Source organism: Coturnix japonica, chromosome 9, assembly GCF_054131305.1.
Source record: "Coturnix japonica strain WE chromosome 9, WE-NBRP24, whole genome shotgun sequence".
Lineage (NCBI taxonomy): Eukaryota > Metazoa > Chordata > Aves > Galliformes > Phasianidae > Coturnix > Coturnix japonica.
This window is the reverse complement of record NC_140671.1, coordinates 18,722,244-18,740,413: the sequence shown is the minus strand read 5'-3', so window position 1 is coordinate 18,740,413 and position 18,170 is coordinate 18,722,244. Positions and strand designations below refer to the sequence as shown.

General features: G+C 40.8%; 1 pseudogene; it reads right to left on the bottom strand.

Annotated features, from left to right (window-relative positions):
* Positions 1-1,034: 1,034 nt before the first annotated feature.
* On the bottom strand, positions 1,035-8,626 carry LOC146759736 (interleukin-20 receptor subunit beta-like; annotated as a pseudogene).
* Positions 8,627-18,170: the final 9,544 nt, after the last annotated feature.

Below are 18,170 nucleotides of genomic sequence, written 5' to 3'. Positions count from 1 at the left end.
TGTTAAACCATTTATCCTTGCAGTAACAGCCATAGCTGCAGTATATGTGGGAAAAAACCCTGTATCTTATTTCTGTTTAGCAGGACTTTCACTTTTTAGATTTCCTTCCTGAAGGTGGAAATGATAATAAGCTATCTGGAACAAAATGGTGTCATCAGGTCTGAAATAGGCAGTGATGTGGTCATGCTGGGATGCTTGATGCATCCTTCCTGATATTCCCCTCTATGTAAGCATTCCTGTTGATCACCCCCCCCCAGCCCTCCTGGCCACAGAATCAGGTTTGCTGTGCACAGTGCAGTCAGCAGCTTCAGCTGTGTTGCTGAACCATGGGGCTGCCCAGCATGCACCCCACATGGCCCTGACTGCATGATCTTTGTATCTTTCTATCCCTCTTTCTGTTTCTTTTCCCCTTTTCTTGAGTCTACTTTTCCCTCTGCTTTTTCAGCTCCAGTCACCTCCCACTTAAACATTTAACTACCTTTCTCCTCTATGGCATCATACATCAGTATCTGCCACATGGAACTAATTCTCATCTCCTATCTTTGGGCCTGCAGCCCCGATAGCATTTTATCTCTGTTCATTTCAGCTCTTTTAGCTGTGCAAGGAACTCTTCCTGGAAGGTTCATTTCATTAAAAAACACAAACATCTGAGGCAAAATTACTGACAGTGAAGTGGTCTGGGGCTCTGTACTGAGCTCTACATACACTGCTCTGTTGAAATCCTGCTAGCTGAAGTGTGGGCTTTGCCTTGGGACCATCAATGTGACTGTGAAGGAAACATGAGTTAACCTATGTGTGCTCATAGGTATGGATATAAAGGAGAAGTACAGAAACTGGCAGCTGTCAACTGTGGCCGTTTCTGGCTTTTCTGTAGATGGATGAAGTTAGGAAGAGGATGAGGGCCAGCCATGTGTTCATACAGAATGCTTCCTTGCAGCAGGCTTGGCACAAAAAGAACAACGTTGCTTGCTGGCACTCTGTAGACACTGAAGCACATTCTGCCTGGTCTGCAGAAGATTTTTTTATAGGATACTCTAAAGTGTTTCTTGAATCCATAGGCAGAGAACCTCTTCTGAGGGGATCACGTGCACCATCAGATCACATTCCTCAGCTTCTTCCCTCCTTTGCAGTATCAGCTGGGTGGGGAGCTCTGGTACTTTCTGTAAAGCAAATTCACTCATTCAAACCCCCTCAGACTGATGAGCCTGGTCTCTTACTTCTGCCTTCCCCCATAGGCCTCCTCTCATCCTGCCTGCTGCAACCAGCTGGAGTCTTGGGGCTCAGATCATGACCACAAAAGATGCTGCCTTACATTCTCACTTAAGAATTTAAGCACATTTAAGCTACTGACTTAAATATACTCCTCCTGCATGAGGAAGAGAAGAGGGTGTTTTTGATTACTGGATGCTCCTCAACAAGGAATTAAGAGCTCATTGCTGGTACCAGAGGACATGGAGCTGTAATGACACAGCTGTTTTGCTTGAGGAAGAGCTGGTCAGTCCATGCTTCCCAAGCTGCTTCCCTACAAGAAGCAGGAGCACCATCCCTGTTCAGTGCTCTAAGCAGAAGGCAGTGGCAGCCGTAAAAGCCACCCCATGTGGGCTGCCTGATCCTACAGCTCAGCTGTCTGATCACATGAACTCTTTGCTGCCGGTTTATGAAGCTATGTTGAAAGATGTGCTTGCTCTTTCTCCTAAATACCTACTCTTCATTGCAATGTGAAAAGCAAGTCTTCCTATCTATGTGTCTGCTTTTTCTGCCTGCCCCATGATTCTGTGAATATCCAGCGCCCTGGAAACAAAGTGAAAACGTCACCAGTGCATCAGGCAGAACTGCAATGGGGCAGCAGGAATACTGGAAGATTTTCCTTGTTTTCCAGACAAGGAAAGGCAGAGTCAAGGTAGCCGCAGCAAAGCCAACACAGGACATAAGGACAGTGATGAGCCACATGGATCCGCTGCCTACAAACAAGAGAAGCAATGAAATTTTTCAGCTCATGAGAACAAACCACTCAACACAATCAGGCTCAGCCCTCTGTGGCTGCCATTCCAACACACCCTGGTGAGATTATTTTGTCACCATGCTACTATAGGGGGGCTGCACTCCAAACCTTCCCTGGAGAACAAATGGGTGGCATGTTTAAAACAAGACAGGAAATCATAGATCACAGAATCATACAATTATTTGAGTTGGAAGAGATCCTTAAAGGTCATCTAGTTCAACTCCCCTGAAAATGAATAGGGACATCTGCAGCTCGTCAGGTTGCTCAGAGCCTAATCCAGCCTCCTGGTCCAGCCTGACCTTGAATTACTGGCTGCAAACCAAATAAATGCTGCTCTGTATCCTACTGGGCATGACTACAAGACTGGAAGATGAGAGAAGGCTGGCTGTTACCTTGTGCCCTCACACACTGTGTTTGGCTGAAGCTACTGCTTCTGTTGATCGTCTCAACGTACGTCTGGGCTTTTACACAGTATTCAGCTGCTGCCTCCATGGTGGCCAGATGAATTGCGGAGCTGACCTCCTTCACCATCTTCTGTTGCATCTGCCATAGGCCCAGAAAAGACAACATCAGAATGTTGGACTAGGACCTAAATGAGGGCAGGAGTTCTAATGTGATGCCAGCCCTGACATTTTTGGGAGAAAAGAGAGGAGAATAACAGAAACAGGTGGTGTCAGAGAGGATTGCGTGGATAGGAAGAGAGAGTAAAAGAAGTACAGTGGAGTGCAGGTCACTCATGCTTGGAAGAGTAGGAAGGGCATAAAGGAAGAGCCATGAGCTTATTGATGGTGGTCAGCCACAACACTAGCCCATGACCTACTTCTCAGTTTGATATGGGGTCTTAAGTCATTCTGGAGGTGCCAGGATCCTGCCTGTTCTAGCATGATATGGTAGGGGAGCCAGCAGGGCTCGTATCAGGCATATCCTATGTGATAATTAGTCAAAAATGAAAAGAAACCTGGTAGAGATCTGGACATGTACTGAGCAGTAAACCTGGTGTTGGTGACAGTTCAGTTGGTAGAAGCTATTGTGAAGCTTGGAATTAATGTTTAGGTCATTAATATCATATATATCAAAGAGTTAGCGTTTCATTTGCTAAAGGAAATCAGACACAAGCCTGTAGGATTCTCTCTAACCCGTGGACTTGGTTTGACTCATTTACTTGGATTTCCAAAAAGGAAGGAAATCCATTTCAAAAGCCCATTAAGCTAACAGCTGTGGAATAGTAAAGCACCAGCCTGCAGTGCAGAGGAGTATGGCACATGCTGACACCAGGCAGGTGCTCCAGCCTTGCAGCAGCAGCTTGAACTTGAAAAACAGTGCCTGTTTTTAAGTGTTTTTATGCTTTTGCTCTAAGACACATGGGCTCTTTTTTTCATGCCAAAATCCTGAATTGTTTGAAGCAACTTCTGTCTGATAATCTGCTGTGGACCTGACAATTTGCTGTGGAAAACTGTAAGGTCCTTGAATGTTGGAGGTCTGTTGCATTATGATCAAAGCTGTAGAAACCCTCAGAAGCCTGATTATTATCCTTCCTGACCACTTGTGAGATAATCCACTCTATCAGTCAGGGCATGACAAAAGAACAGATTTTCCAATTATATTAGCTAGCTTTTAAACATGTTAGATGGGGAGTTTTGATTGAACTGAAGAAGGAAGCTGTATAACTACCAGTGCATGAACAGTTCGAATCTCAGGATAAATGCAATCTCTGGCACATTAGTATCTCATTTCATAATAACTAGAAAAGATCTGATGCCAACTGCAGGTGCTGTGTCAAAATCGTAATTTATCCCCTGATAAAAAGACTGCTCCGTTCTGAGATCTGCTTGGGAAAAGGAATAGCAAGAAAAGTGAGAAAGCTGCTGTTCTTGTCCATAGAGTTAACCTAAGGAATATCCTCCCTCTGTCTCTGCTTGACAGCGTGGATTGCACTCAATTCTGTGCTAAAGTGGAAAAGGGAAAGATTTGTCATCCAAAGCATCACCTAGAAATCACCTACTACACAAACAGACACACTCGGTATTTCATGTGGTATTTCTAAGGGTGCTGCTTTGACTCAGTGCTCTCTGTGGGTGAGGGCTGCTTACTCGTGAGGCAGTAACTTCCAGTGATCCATGAATGTTTAAGGTCAGCTCTGGCTTCAGACAGGCAGTTTCATCTGACAGCATGGTTGGAAATAATTGTGTCTTGAAGGGAAGCTGGATTTCCATGGCAGCACAAAGCAGACGTGGGTGTTTTCTAGAGTATCTGCTTCTCTAGGATCAGGTTCTGGACCCTAAAAATGACTAGGCTAAACGGATTAGGTAGAGCATTGACAACAACCCCTGTTGATCAGTACTCCTTGAAATCATCAGCAGGACTGGCCAGCCTGCCAAGAGGAATGCCTGGAGTCTTAGCTTTCTATGAAGCCCTTGAAATTTAAGCCCTGGTAAATATTGCCATGCCTATGGAGGGAATGATATCCAATATCATAACATGGCAGTCTAGGAGTGAAACCTCCCAACTAAGCATGAGAAGAGTTAAGAAGTAGGATGTGCTCTGTGCATTTATGGGCTTCAAGTCACATGCACAATACACAGACATGCGTGAGAGCTGACCCTTATTATCAGACATCAAGAAATGAACGTAACTGGTGCAGCTTAATACAGATGTCAGGACTTACTTGTGTTTCGAATGAAGAAACCTTTCAGGGTGCCCCACTCTGATCTTTGAGCACCATTGTCTGCCCTTACACACAGGTTATAGGCCACGGTGGCTGAGATATCCTCTGTGATGTTACATACGGTGACTGTGATGAGGGAACACTCACAGATGGGGATCCAGCTCTCGTTAGCATACTCTCGTTCATACTCCCTGGTGAAAAGAAAGCAAAGAGGCAGCATTCTGACCAGTACTGGAATACAGTAGGTTGATTATTGGGAGTTTATGAAACCAGTATGAAATGGTTTCATAATTAGAGAAATTCACCCAGAGTCAGCCAAAAGCATCACAATACTGTGGGAATAGCAACCCAGAGTTGATGCCTCAGATGCTGCCCAGTCACTTGATCATCCCTGGTGAATCACATTTCAAAGGCCAAACTATGACACAAGTCACAGCTTGAGTTCCATCAGAACTTCTTATATTTCCTGTAGAAAAATAAATGTATATACTATGTTTAAAGGAATAACACTGAAAAAAAATTAAGCCTTTTCTCTTTCCTTTTCTAAACAAACTTCTGCTAATCTTCGTAATTCTTTAGGCAGAGGCAGTTTTCAACTATGGGGTTAGTGCCTTGGATTATGCAGTTGGTAAAGCCTGGTCTGTAAATAATCTCAGAATTAGGCCAAATGTGAGTATTCTTCCAACTCACTATTAACAGTGCTGGAGCATCAAATTTCTACACTTGTGAACTGAGCAGTATCCAAGAAATCCAAGCAGTGTGGGATTGTAATTGGTGACAAAAAGCAAAGAAGGAAAAAAAAAAATCATAATGAAAACAAAACAGAAGTTACCCCTGAAACTCAACAGAGTATCTCACAGTTTCTCCCTGGCCGATCACAGGACTCCACATTAGGAAATGTTTCATGTTGGTAGAAAGAATAGAGATATTGTGAGGTGCTGGCAGTGGAGCATCTTCACCTAAAAGTCCTAGGAAAAAAATGAAACAAAGAAAAAAAACACATATGAATGTACTGGAAAAAAAAAGTAAAAGAATTGTGCAATACTGTGCTTTGCATCAGGAATACTCTGCATTTTGACACTGTCATTTAAGTCTTTGAAGGCATTTTACAAAGAGGAATGACAACTAAAGAGCAAGCGGCAGAGCACTTAGCTGCCACTGCTCACAGAAAGGCAAAGCATGTCTTTTTTTGTTATTTCAGAGGTTTTAAATATATAAATAAAATAGTGAGAAAAGGCAAAGCTTTTAGAAAGCTATCCAATTTATTTTAATGAAGCCAAATAACAGATACTCCGTTATGCTCGACAGTCTGTTCCAATGAACAATTCCCATCATGGTTAGAAATGTACAATTTATTTCCAGGCTTGGCTGGACTGGACATTTGAAGATTCTGGCTTTAGTACAGATTTTTTTTCATGTTTCAGGATTCTAATAACGTAAATGCTTGTAGGCTGTAATCAAATTACCTCATTAAGTTCTTGGATAAACTTATTTAAAGGACTAATGAAGTTAAAATGTTTCTCCAGCAAAGCCTAAGTTTGGGATGATGCCTACCACACAGTTGATAGATTTTATCCTTTCACTTATCCTTTTATCTTAATGTAAAATCCCTAGCAGAGTTTGGACAAGAGCACAAGAGGAAAGCTTCCCCATGGGTACGCCCTTCATAGCATGATAAGAATGGTCGTATCCCTGCTCTGCTGTTTTCCAGTCCCAAGAAAATGGCTTCCCTTGTAAGTCTTTCCCTTTTTATTTTCCCTTTTAATTTCTTGTTTTTAAATTTTAATATAACTTGCAATAAAGGGTGCCTCTTAAAAGCTGTGATTATAAAGCTAACCAGTTAATGTCAGTTGTTCTACCCAAGATCAAAACCGAGTTGACAAGTCCATAAGCAATGTTTACATGGTGATTATTCTTTAAAGCACTGGAAAAACACATTTTCCCCCTTATAATATTCCCCATATTCGTAGCTTATGATGTGATACTTTGCAAGATGTTTGTGATGCTTTGAATCTGTTGACATAATGCTTGGCCTTTCTTTAAACTGAATGACAGAGATCTCTGGGATGAGATGATTCCTTCCTTGCCATTCAGATAGTGAAAGACTTGCTGCCTGCTCTATCAGCAGTTCTGTCACTTCTGTCTGGTTGGGGCTCTGTACTACAGACAAGACACGTCTCATCATCATCAACAACAACAAAAACCAACAGATTTTTTTGTTTCTTTTCTTGGCTGTCTTTATTGACTTTCACTTTGCAGCTCAGAGACTTATTTGGTCTCTTGTTCAGTTCTCTGTGCTTCCTGACACTTAGGCTGTTTGCTCCTACTATTCCTTGTACTCTCGGTTCCCATGTGAATTTCTCTAGTTGGAATATCTAGGTGTGTGAATTACATAACAAACTTTAATTACATGACCAGGCACCAGATTTTCCCTATGACTCACACACGCAATGTTGATCCAGGTCTGAACAGAGGTGGTTTGCACTGGGGATATATAATGTATTGCATTCAGAGATATGGAACTCCTTCCTACTATATACTAGGAAAGAATTTTACAAGGAGAGAATTGATCTCAATTGGGATGGAATGGGAATGGAACCTTTTGTTGGCCCTTAAACTATTTTTTTGTCTAATTGAGACCAATCTTCATTTCCAGACTGCACTTACCTTGCTACACTGTGTTACTATTTTGTTGACCAAATCTGTGATTGTTCTTATATTGGCACAGTGAAGCCTGTAAACAAATACATTTAAAAGTGGGAGGAAAGATGATTGCAGGCAGTACAGAGAAGGCACAAAGTATGAACAGTGAAGTATGCTGTGTCAGTACTAACATATTCCATTATCTTTAGTTATTGTAAGGGAAAATAAAGAGCAGCCACACAGTGCACAGGAGACAACTGGGCAGATACAGCCAGCAGGATCCAGAGAGCTGTTAGCCTTGGGCTGCTTACTGCTTCCATTTGATTTTGTATTCACAAGCAATACCAATAGCAAGTAGCTGCAAATAGCAATAACAAACACAAAAGCTTTATAGGAAAAGGCAGGCTAGTCTTTCAAAACAAGGTACTTTTGGACAGACGTCCACATCCAGACATCAGATTTGTCACAATCTTCCTTATTCTGCAGAATAAACCTGCAGAGAGCACGCATTGTGGAGCTGAGATTTCCATATTAAGCAACTGAGAATTATAAATAACAGTTCAAAGTGTTCTGCTGGCCAAGCAAGCTGTAAAATTACCTTTTCTGGCAGAGAACTTGAATTCAGGAGCAAAGAAGGAAGTTTTGGAAGACATCACTGAGCAAAATCAGAGCACACCTGCAAGTTGTGCTTCCTTTCTGGAGGACTGACCATTGCAAGAGCACTGAAGTGTAATTAGGAGACCAAGCGTATCTAGGTGATGTGCTTGGAGACAAGCATCTACTTGGAGAAGCAAATTGAAAAATGCACAACCATCTTCCAGGGCAAAGGAGACTCTCAGTGAACATAATTGAGCCAGTAATTAAAACTTTCTAACTCCCTGACCCTGCATCCACACTACAGGCAGTGTGTTCCCCTGTGCTCAGAGATAATAGCAGTTAAAGAGGACTTGTACTCCTTCTCACGGAGCAGCAAAAAGCAAAGGCAAGCACAGTATTAATACATCAATTTCCTTCACTTTGAAACGTCCCCTTAAATTATCGCCTTGTAGAACGTAAAATATATGGACTTCTTTTTCATTTACTTCTAGTAATTAAAATTCAGGGTCATCTGACAGCATGCTGCGTTGCTTTGCAGAGACAGGTTTGACAGAAGGACAAAAGACTTTTAGTTCCTCACAACCCCTTGGTCATTTGGCTTCTGTCAACTGAAGCTGTTTCAGAGGTTTACCTGTGAGACTGGATGCAATCAGAGTGCAGAGGACGAAGCAGATGAGTTTTAGTGGCATTTTGCTCACGCCTGCTGCCTTTTCCCACATTCACACCCAGGTATGCAGCTCAGAATTTTCCCTTCCCAGATGGAGAGCCGTGCCTGTGCAAGACATGGTGAACTGGGGAGTGTTGCAGACAGTGCTTCTCTGCCTGCCTGAGCCCATGCTGAAGGCACACGTGCATGCTTTGTGAGGGTGTAGTCAAGGGAGGGGCAGGTGATTAGGTGCCAGCATTTCTTTACAGGTCCCTGCAACCACTCACCTAGACAGCGTAGCACAGTTTCACCCAGTGATTATGTGCATTAAATCTCACTGTGAGGAGGAGATGGGATTAACTGGCTATTTCTCTGTAGCTTATACAGCTGTATATGCTCAGCCTCCAAGTTGGGTAAATCCAGATGCTTTCAAGTACCTGGAAAGTTTCCCAGTGCTTCCCACAGTGAGGCATGGCTGTAAGCTTTGCACAACCTGTGGGTTGGCAGGAAGGAGGTTTGTTCTCTGTTTTATCTTCCAATGGAATTTTGAAGGCAGCTGCATTGGGCTGTGCTGAGCAGGGTTATTTGGTGCAGGAATCCCAAGGTTTTCCCATCTTCCAATGCCCACCGTATTCCACATGGTTACCCATGTACCAGTCTTACCAAGAGAAATTAAAACTTTCATCACTCCATAGGCAGCCCCACTGCTGTGTTGATGTACATGGACTGATGAGGTCTGTGCTTTCATCTGTGTGCTATGCAGATGAGTTAACTCATTTACAGAGCAGCTGTGAATGAACTGAGAGATGCTATCTACAAAGAGAACTCCTTAGGCTCCTCAGTGACTGTTAACTGAAGAACCCCTGTTCTTTCTAGCTCAGCTTGTTACTAGGCTGAAGGTTTATCTTGTTCCTCTCACTGCTGTACCAGCCCTTGGTGCAGATTGGCGACGGCTACTGTAGATGGCAGCAGAAGCTAAATAAAATGCAGTGATTTTGAACACTATTTCAGCCCCTCTATGCTGCTATCCCAGATATGTTTTTTTCTCTCTGTGTCAGCCAGCTGTTGCTGAGGACTGAACCAATTCCAAGCAACAGAAGCCAAATGAAATACATTATATGCCGAATTAATGCTTTACTTATAAAAAGTCTGTTATCTGTTGCTGTTGTAGTCTGTGTCTATAACGAATGACAAAAGCAAGTTTGGAAGCTCTCCTGATAATCTCTGATTTCCCCCTGCTTGCTTCTGTATAAGGAAAGATCAGTACCAATTCTGACAGATGATTTTTAGTGCTGATTTTTCTTTTGGGAGTATCTATTTTATTTCCCCCCCATTATAAATGTGCTGCCTATGATGACGTAACATGAAAAAGCCTTTAGGTTCAATCAATGTTCCCACTGTGCACTACCTAAATACTGCATATATTGGGAGTCCATGGCAGAGATGAAGTCTGCATTTAGTTCTTCTGCAATATTAGCTCTTTAATCGATTTTCTAGTGGAAGCAGGCTCCTTATTCCCCTTTCTATCTTACTCTTCTGTCTTCGTCTCTTTTCTTTCAACAATCTGCAGTAAATTAATTTCCTTTTTTTTTTCTTTTTTCTTTTCTTTTCTTTTTTTTTTTTTTTTAAAAGTCTCTTTCCTTAATTATGTGCCATCATGCTAATTAGCTTCTTGATAAGACATCTTATTTCCTCTTCCCAATACCTTAGCACGAATGAGAAGCGTAAGGGGATTCTTATAACAAGTATCTTCCTCTTAGAAGTATTTACAGCAGTTGCAATAGTGGAATGATCTTTAATGGAAAATGTCTCCCATCATTAAGATGACTTTTAAATCATGAAAAAGCATAAAAACAAATAATTATTTGTGAACTTGAAAGCAGGCTTCAGGGGAAAGCAGTAAATAATGAATGCATTGAAAGTTCCATGTATGATTAGAAAAATGCTTTGAAAAGAATGAACTGTGAGAGCAAGGGGTCTGCATTCTTTGTTTTTACCTTTAAAACCATAAAACTCAATTTTCTACATGACAGACATTTAAAATTAGGGAAAATAGAGTGTATCAAAATGTGCTTTTTGAAATATTTCTGAAATCTCTTTATTATGAAAAAGATCTACAGAAAAGCGTGGAACTGCCGCTTAACAACTGTGTTCAACATATAGTGAGGATGGCACAAAGCTGAAGGTGTTAAAGTTTATGAATCTGTTAATGCACTGCTTTGGGGGAATTAAAGTTTAATATTGATGATAAACCTTCCATAATAACATATGGGGAGAGCAAGAGTATCTTGTGCAAAGCAAAAACTGTAAGTCACAGGATCTCCTGTGGTGTAAATGAACTTCTGTATAATTATGTGCATCTAAATGGATGTTGTACACATTTTTTTTATTTCTTTTTCTTTTTAGGGAAGCTGTGTCCTGCCCCAGGAGTACCTTTGGCTTCTGATTTTGTTATCCATCATAGAGAAAAGAAATGAATATAGGTAAGAGCATCAAGCAGCTACAGAACGAAAAAACAGGATGATGAGCTATTTTCTCCAGAAAAATAAATAAATAAATAAATAAATAAATAAATAAAAGTGTAGATTTGCAGCATCAGCCAAAATTTACAATTCCAAAGAGATAAAATATTTCCAATTAGATAGTTTGATGCATATCAGGTTGACAAAATGCTTTTTGAAGATGCTTATTTGACACAGTAATGCCGTACTGAAGCATCCTGTGGTACCTTTTATTCCCAAAGCCTTGCCCATATGTTTCTAGTTTGATGTGTTGGGTTCTTGTTACTCTTATGTAGTTTCCACTTCCTACAAGTGTGGTAACTTCTGGTACCTGTAACAAGATGAGCCATGGAAGCTACAAAGGACACTGGTGTGAATATATTGATGGAGAAAAAATGATCATTGTGTTTAGATCACCCATTTGGAACACATGTCCTGATGACCTTCCAAGTCAACAAAATGGGTAGTGCAGCACTGAGGTTTTTTTCATTTATACCTTTGCAAAGAAGGAGGCACTTTTTAATTGTGATACCGGAAGAAATATGTCTTTAATTTCTGCTTAATAGGAAATCCTTATGTCTGATCAATTCAAGACATTCTGAAGCAGTCACTGCTATTACTAAAGTTAATCAAAACTTACTGCTATGTAAGAAAAATCGATAGAGAACAGATTGAGATCATTTAAGTCGGGATAATTTTGCTGCAGGGCTCCTATATTTTGTCCCATCGTTGAACAAGAACCTGAGCGAAAGAAGCTTCACGTGCCCTGCTCATGTCTTTATTAGTCAACTGAGTTGACTGAAGTTACTGAACATTGTGGATCTGTTTTCACTTTCTTGGTGTTATGGTTGTTTTTGTCTTTCTCCTCTTTAATGAATGATTTCATCCTATTTTGATGCCTGCACCAGGCAAAGTGCATAAAACATCCCCATAGAAGCTTTCAGAAATTTCAAGATGCTTTAAATGCAGGCGCCATGTAGTGAGTTACAATTAGAGCTGGTTTGAAAAGACACTTTTACAGACATTTTGATCTGGGCAAAAAGTGAAGGAAAACCTCTTTCCCACTTAAATGAGAAAAAAAAAGATGAAGTGTTTCAGTGTCTCATTTGGACATGCTTTCTTACCAAGCTCAGTATAGACAGAAGGAAATTGAACAGATGTAGGACAGTGTCCCTGATCCAATAGTGCTCTGGCATGAGGCAGAAATAAGGCAAATTCCATTTGTGGATCTCTCCAGCACCTTATAAAATAGATAAATAGTGTTTCAACATAAGTTCCAACAACAAAATGAATTTTGGTTTTTGAAGGACTAGGGAATATCTGCATTGTCCCCATTGTTTCTGGTGTTCGTGCCACAGTTATAACAGTAGGCAAATAGCTGGCAATCCCATCTGGTGGTTTACTGTTGCAGAAAAGGAGAATTATCCTATCTGCACTCTGACTCTGGGCAGAGTTAAACAGTCACTGACTTGAGGAAACGTTTTAAAATAATATTTGCTTAATATACAAATTATTATCCATTAGATTATTATTTCCTGGTGTTATTGACCTTTTATTCTACTTCTTCCCATAGTAGCATGCATGCTACCCTGAAATTTAAATAAACATATAATGGCAGACTGTGAAATTCCTCATTAGTACTCAGTGTGTTTGTGTTTTCCTCCTGAGGGCTTTTTAGTAGCTATTCTGTGCACACAGTAGACATGGATCACGTGCCAGCGAGAAATATTTTATTGGTTTGATTTTGACTTCTTTCTCCTTTATTGTTTACAATATGTCTCATTGATCAGGCTGTGGATAGACTGAATTTCTGGTTTGCTTTTTGTAGATGGGAAATTTCAATGATCGAAGTCATTTCTTCTGCTTTCTTTTGTTTATGCTTACGACAGTCAGCTGTTGTTTCCACCTACTAGGGTTGTTCAGAGTGTGCACAATCACTGCTTAGTCCTAATCCAACTACCCCATCTTGTTTTGTCTGTGAGAACCGCTGTTGATCTAATTAGTTGTATGTGATTCAGCTGTTTGTGTCTCTGCAGTGAGCTTGGTTATGTTGCAGCTTTTCCTTTTCTAAATGTTTTGGAGCTTCTTTCAGCAGCTACTTAACTGTGTATCCTGAGAGGGCTCGAGTTCAACATCTTCATGTAGTACTGTGTGAGCCACTGGAAGTTTGGAGACCTGCACAAAAAGCCTTCCTTGGTCCCCAGAACCCATATGGTTGTTTCAGTGTCTGCTAAAAAACAATAGATCGCCAGGTGGATTGAACACTAATTATCTGTGTAGCTTGGAGGTTCTTATTGAGATGGCTTTTTGTCGGCTGAGGCTGGAATCAGGATTGTACTCGTCAAGGTAATTTTATTCTCTAGCTGTTATTTTTATCCAAATGTTCCTGAAGTTCCTGAAGTTCATGTGTTGATAGCTTACTAAACAGAAGAAAAGTGGTGTGTCTGTTGGTTGGCCTTCACAGTGATGTGCCAACAGTGCAGGGATTGTTTTTCACTGTTTTATTGAATTTATAATAGAAAAAAAAAGGGAATGCAAAAGAAACCAACCAGTTCATCTCTAACTGCACATGTGTTTGAATTTAACTACTTAATTGACCAAAAATCATGTCATACAATGTAGGTGAAGTGTTAGGTAATGGCTGAAGTGGTGATTGAGCACCTGGGGAAGCACTGTGGCTGGGCCAGGGAGCAAAGGCAGATGGTTTGCACCTGTGCTTCCCAGGTGACCAGAAGGGGTAGGCCCAGGTTGGAACCCCCCATGGCTTATATAAGGGTCAGCCACAGAGAAGAGAGCATCATGTGGGTGTTGGTTGTTTCTTGGGGTAGTGCTGCGTGGCTGGAGATCCCTGTCACCAGTTGGGTAAGTTCAGTGCTTTTTTTTCTGTCTATGACTATTGGTTTGCCTGGTATTGCTAAGAACCTGTCAACCAATTTGACTCCTTTGTGAGCAGGATATAAAGGAATTCTTTACGTGCTTGGAAAACTTGTTAGGATGTATTGCTTTGTCTTTAAATTCTTTTATAGGAATTGTTGGAGTGTTTGTGAGTTCAGTAATACTTGATGGTATGTTCTAGTGATGGAGTGCTATGGCGTGTGTTTTTATAGGCCTCCTGGCATGGTATTTTTTTTGAGTTGGGGCAAACCAAGAATTGCTGGATAGGCTGTTTGATGGGATTTTCTGTAGAACTGCTGCCAAGCTGCGTTCCTGAGCATTACACAAAGGGAAAGTTTATTTCTTATCTAAACTGACCCGAAATTTTGGAAGTCTGCCTGTTAATGTTACCTATATCCAAGGGCAGCATTGATTTTCCAAGCTATGTGGAGCTACTTACTGGCTACTGCAGTGTGAGGGTGAGCTGCTGGTATGCATGAGACTCTAGCTATGACTATGATTACTCTACTGGTTCTATTCCTGATTGCCTTTATCTCTCCTGGATAAACATCCCTGGTAGACTCACAGGTTGTGGAAAGCTTCTGCCTCCGTAAACCTAAAGTGATTCTACTTAAGAGATAAACAGTCAATGTAGTACATCACAATCTTAGTGCTTGTATCTGTGATTATTTAGTATTTAAATTTCCAGATGTTTTTATTTTGAACTTGAACGCACAGCAGTTCCTGCACTGGTTTACCTAACTGGAATATCCTGCAGTGTTTGTGTTTAAAAGCCTTCACTAGAAAAACTGCTACTGGGCTGTAGTTGAAGAACAGGAATTGAAGGCAGTGGGAGAGCAACTGTGGCTGATATTGCACAGCCTGCAGCCTCTGCAATTGCGGGCTGTGACACCTCCTGATCTGTTCAGAATGACTTTCTGTTTGTTTTTGTGAGTCTGAGTTCCCATTGCTAAGTTTCTTCATGGAAACACGCTGGAGAGGTGAGGCAGTGATGAAACAAAAAATGAAAGGATCAATGCAAATGCTTTCGGTGTTGTTGTCCTGCTCCATTCTGTGCTGCTGCATCCTCACCTTGATTGCTGTGTGTGGTTTTGGGCATCTCAGTGTAAAACAAACCACAAGCGAGTGCCTAAAGGAGGGTTGTGAAGGGTCAGGAAGGTCTTATAAGAGTGGAGTTTCTTGCAAATTCAGACCCTTATTCACACAAGAGCTTCATGCGTATGTTGGAAGTTCTCTGATGACAAGTGATCTGTTCTGAATCTCTCTTAAGCCTCAGATGTATGGTTAAAATAGTCTATCCTGTGTATGTGTTACCTTGATTTATGTGAAACATCACATATTGATGCCTTTATAGACAGTAAGTTAGTGTTTCAGAGGAGTCTGCATGTTACAAAAAGGGCAGCAGGTGTTATTTAGACTAAATTGACCTTGAAATTGATTTCTTTATTTTATGACTTACTGAGGGGAGATTAATACTTTTTTTCCTTCAGCCTGAAACAATTTACATGGTAATGGAAGGCACAGTCAGTCAAATAAATTGCTGGAAGTGGTAGTGTTCCAAAGAGGGGAAGAAAGAGAAGCATCTTACTTGCATTGACTCTCTTCATCCCCTGGGGAGCTGCTAAGATTTCTGACATGGGGGAAGACTACTGAAATCTGTTTCTCACATGGAAGGCAGAAGAGTGGATAGTAATGGCTGCAAGCTGGCGTTCACTTGTAACTTTCATCTGGAAGAATGGGGAGGAATTGTGTATGGAGAGTGTTTTAATGCTTTTTCACCGTTCCTTTAAGTGCAGAGGGAAGTCTACAACTTTGGTTACAACAGATGTGTCGGCAGCATAGATGCCTGTTGTAACACAGTTGGCCTCGGTAATAGCCTGTAAATGGCTGATGCAATTCCATCTTTGAGTGCCAAATAGAAATAATTTCCAATACAGATGTTCATGAAAATATGGAACTACAAGGAATTACCTGTAGAAAGCACCGAAAGGATCATTAACTCTAATTCTGTGCGTGTGTGAGAGAGAGTTTTTATTGAGCAATCATGGATACTGCAATGCTGAAACAGAATTATTTCCATTTCCTGCAGATTCCTAAGCAAGCGTATAGCTAAGTGATTTGTTGGTGGCCTGATACTTTGCAGGCCTTGAACGTATGAGCTATTATTATCTCATATTGCATGAGAGCAAATGTGAATGCAAATCCACTTTTTTTTTTGCTTTGTTTTGAATAGTGTATGTGATGCTTTCCTATACATGAAAACCATTGTGATCAGCCTGGGGTTGTGAGTGGGGGAATTAATCTCTTTGGCCATCAGAAATCTGCACCTGAATGCTATTAATGCAGCTGTAGAGAATGAGCAATTATCTCAGCCTTCCTGAGAGGAGAGGAGGAGATTGGTGTTTGGCAGACCCTGGTGGGTCCAGGCCAGGTGTCTGGCTCTGCTGGGGAAGGGACTCCAGCCCCAGTTAGCAGGCTCAGGTTAATTTTGGCCCTGGAATTCTGTCTCCCTAAAAATCACCTTTGCCTTTGCTAGCTTTATCTAGTTTACCTAGTTTTATCTGGCTCAGTGTGCCCTGGTTTATTACAGCTGATGAGAGTATTATGAATGTGAAACACACTATAAGTTTGAGGCACTGTAGACTTGAAGTTCCTTTTTGGGTACAAACGTGGGATGTAGAAAAGTGAATTGGCTGTCGAATTCGCTTAATATTATAGCCAAGATCTGTTTTACTGAACAGAATAACACTGATTTGAGTCATGAAATCTAAGTTCACTGACAGCTCTATCAGGTTGTCTGGTGTGCTACTGTCAGCATCATTAAATACAGACATGGCTTCAGCTTGTATCTTGCTGTTGTGCTGAGGAGGGGGGTATCTGAATAAGTTGCAGGATGTGTTGCAGGTACAAACCTGCTCCCCACATTCCATTTGGTAATGATGTCCCCTACTGAGGATAGATAGGGAATTAAAAAGCAGAAGCTGAGACAAATTCAGTGGTGTGCGAGACCATAGAGTTCACAACAGTAATGCCACTGTTTGCTTGAAAAGAAATTCAGTGTTCCTTGTTCTCTTTTTTGTTCTTAAGAAATACTGAAGCTGTTTTTGGCAAGGGTATTTTTTTCCTATTTGTGGGCATAATGTATGTAAGTTAGAAAATGAATTTAAATACTGTGGCATCAGAAGTAGTATAGAAAAATAGCTTATTTCAGTAAGTCCTTCTGATCTGATCTTCTGACTAGAACTGCTTTGGTAAGCTTTCACAGCAACTGGAAAGTTACAGCCGTTTTCATAGAGGCTAACATCTGATGAGCTTTAAAATAATATTGTGAGAGGCAAAGGCTTGTTCTTTTTGAAACTCCTGTGGCTTATTGTGTTAGCATTGAAATTGGGTTTGTGTCTGTGGAAAGCAAACCTTTTAAAGGAGTTGTTTGTGGTGTATTTTTCATCTGAATGTATTTTTCTAACAGAGAATACGATCTGATTACAAGTGCAGGACAAGTCTCATTAGACATCTGTCATTTTAAATTGAATATCTCTTTCTTCCCTTTAAAAAGACGGAGAGAAGGGAAAGGAGGATGGTTTTATAGTATTTCTTGGCCATATTAAACCTGGAAGGTCTGCTTTTTTTTTTTACTTTGTGATTTAATCTTTTGGATGCTGTTGCTTGTAAGATGTCCTCAGTAAGTGTCTATAAAACAGAATTTCAGTTGCCTCATTTAAGCCTCAATAGTGTACAAACTTTTAATTCTGCTTTTTTGCTAATCACTGATTTAAAGGTAGATTTGAGCACCACGCTTGGATTTGATGAGAAGGGGTGTGATGGAAAGACAAAGGAGCTTCGTAATTGCCATGATGTTTCTGATGCCACACAATCATGGCATCAAAAATAATGAGTTAAGTGTTGAGCAAATCTCTCTTGAAATCACACTTTCTCTCTCATTGCTTGGAAAATTGTTTGTTGTGATGGATGAGAGGGAGCACAAAGATATTTCAAGTGTGGTACGTGATCATTACTTACAGAACAATGTGGTAATAAAAGGACAGTTGACAGATAAGAATTCAAATGGAGCTGAGAACAAATTATTGAGTAATTTCCCAGTTCCAAAGCTTGAAAGGCTGATTTCCAGGCCTAATTCTTAATTCAAGAGCTTCTACTGCTCTTGATGACAGAACCTGTATGGGAATCTTATACAGCTAAAGCTTGTACACTGAATTCACT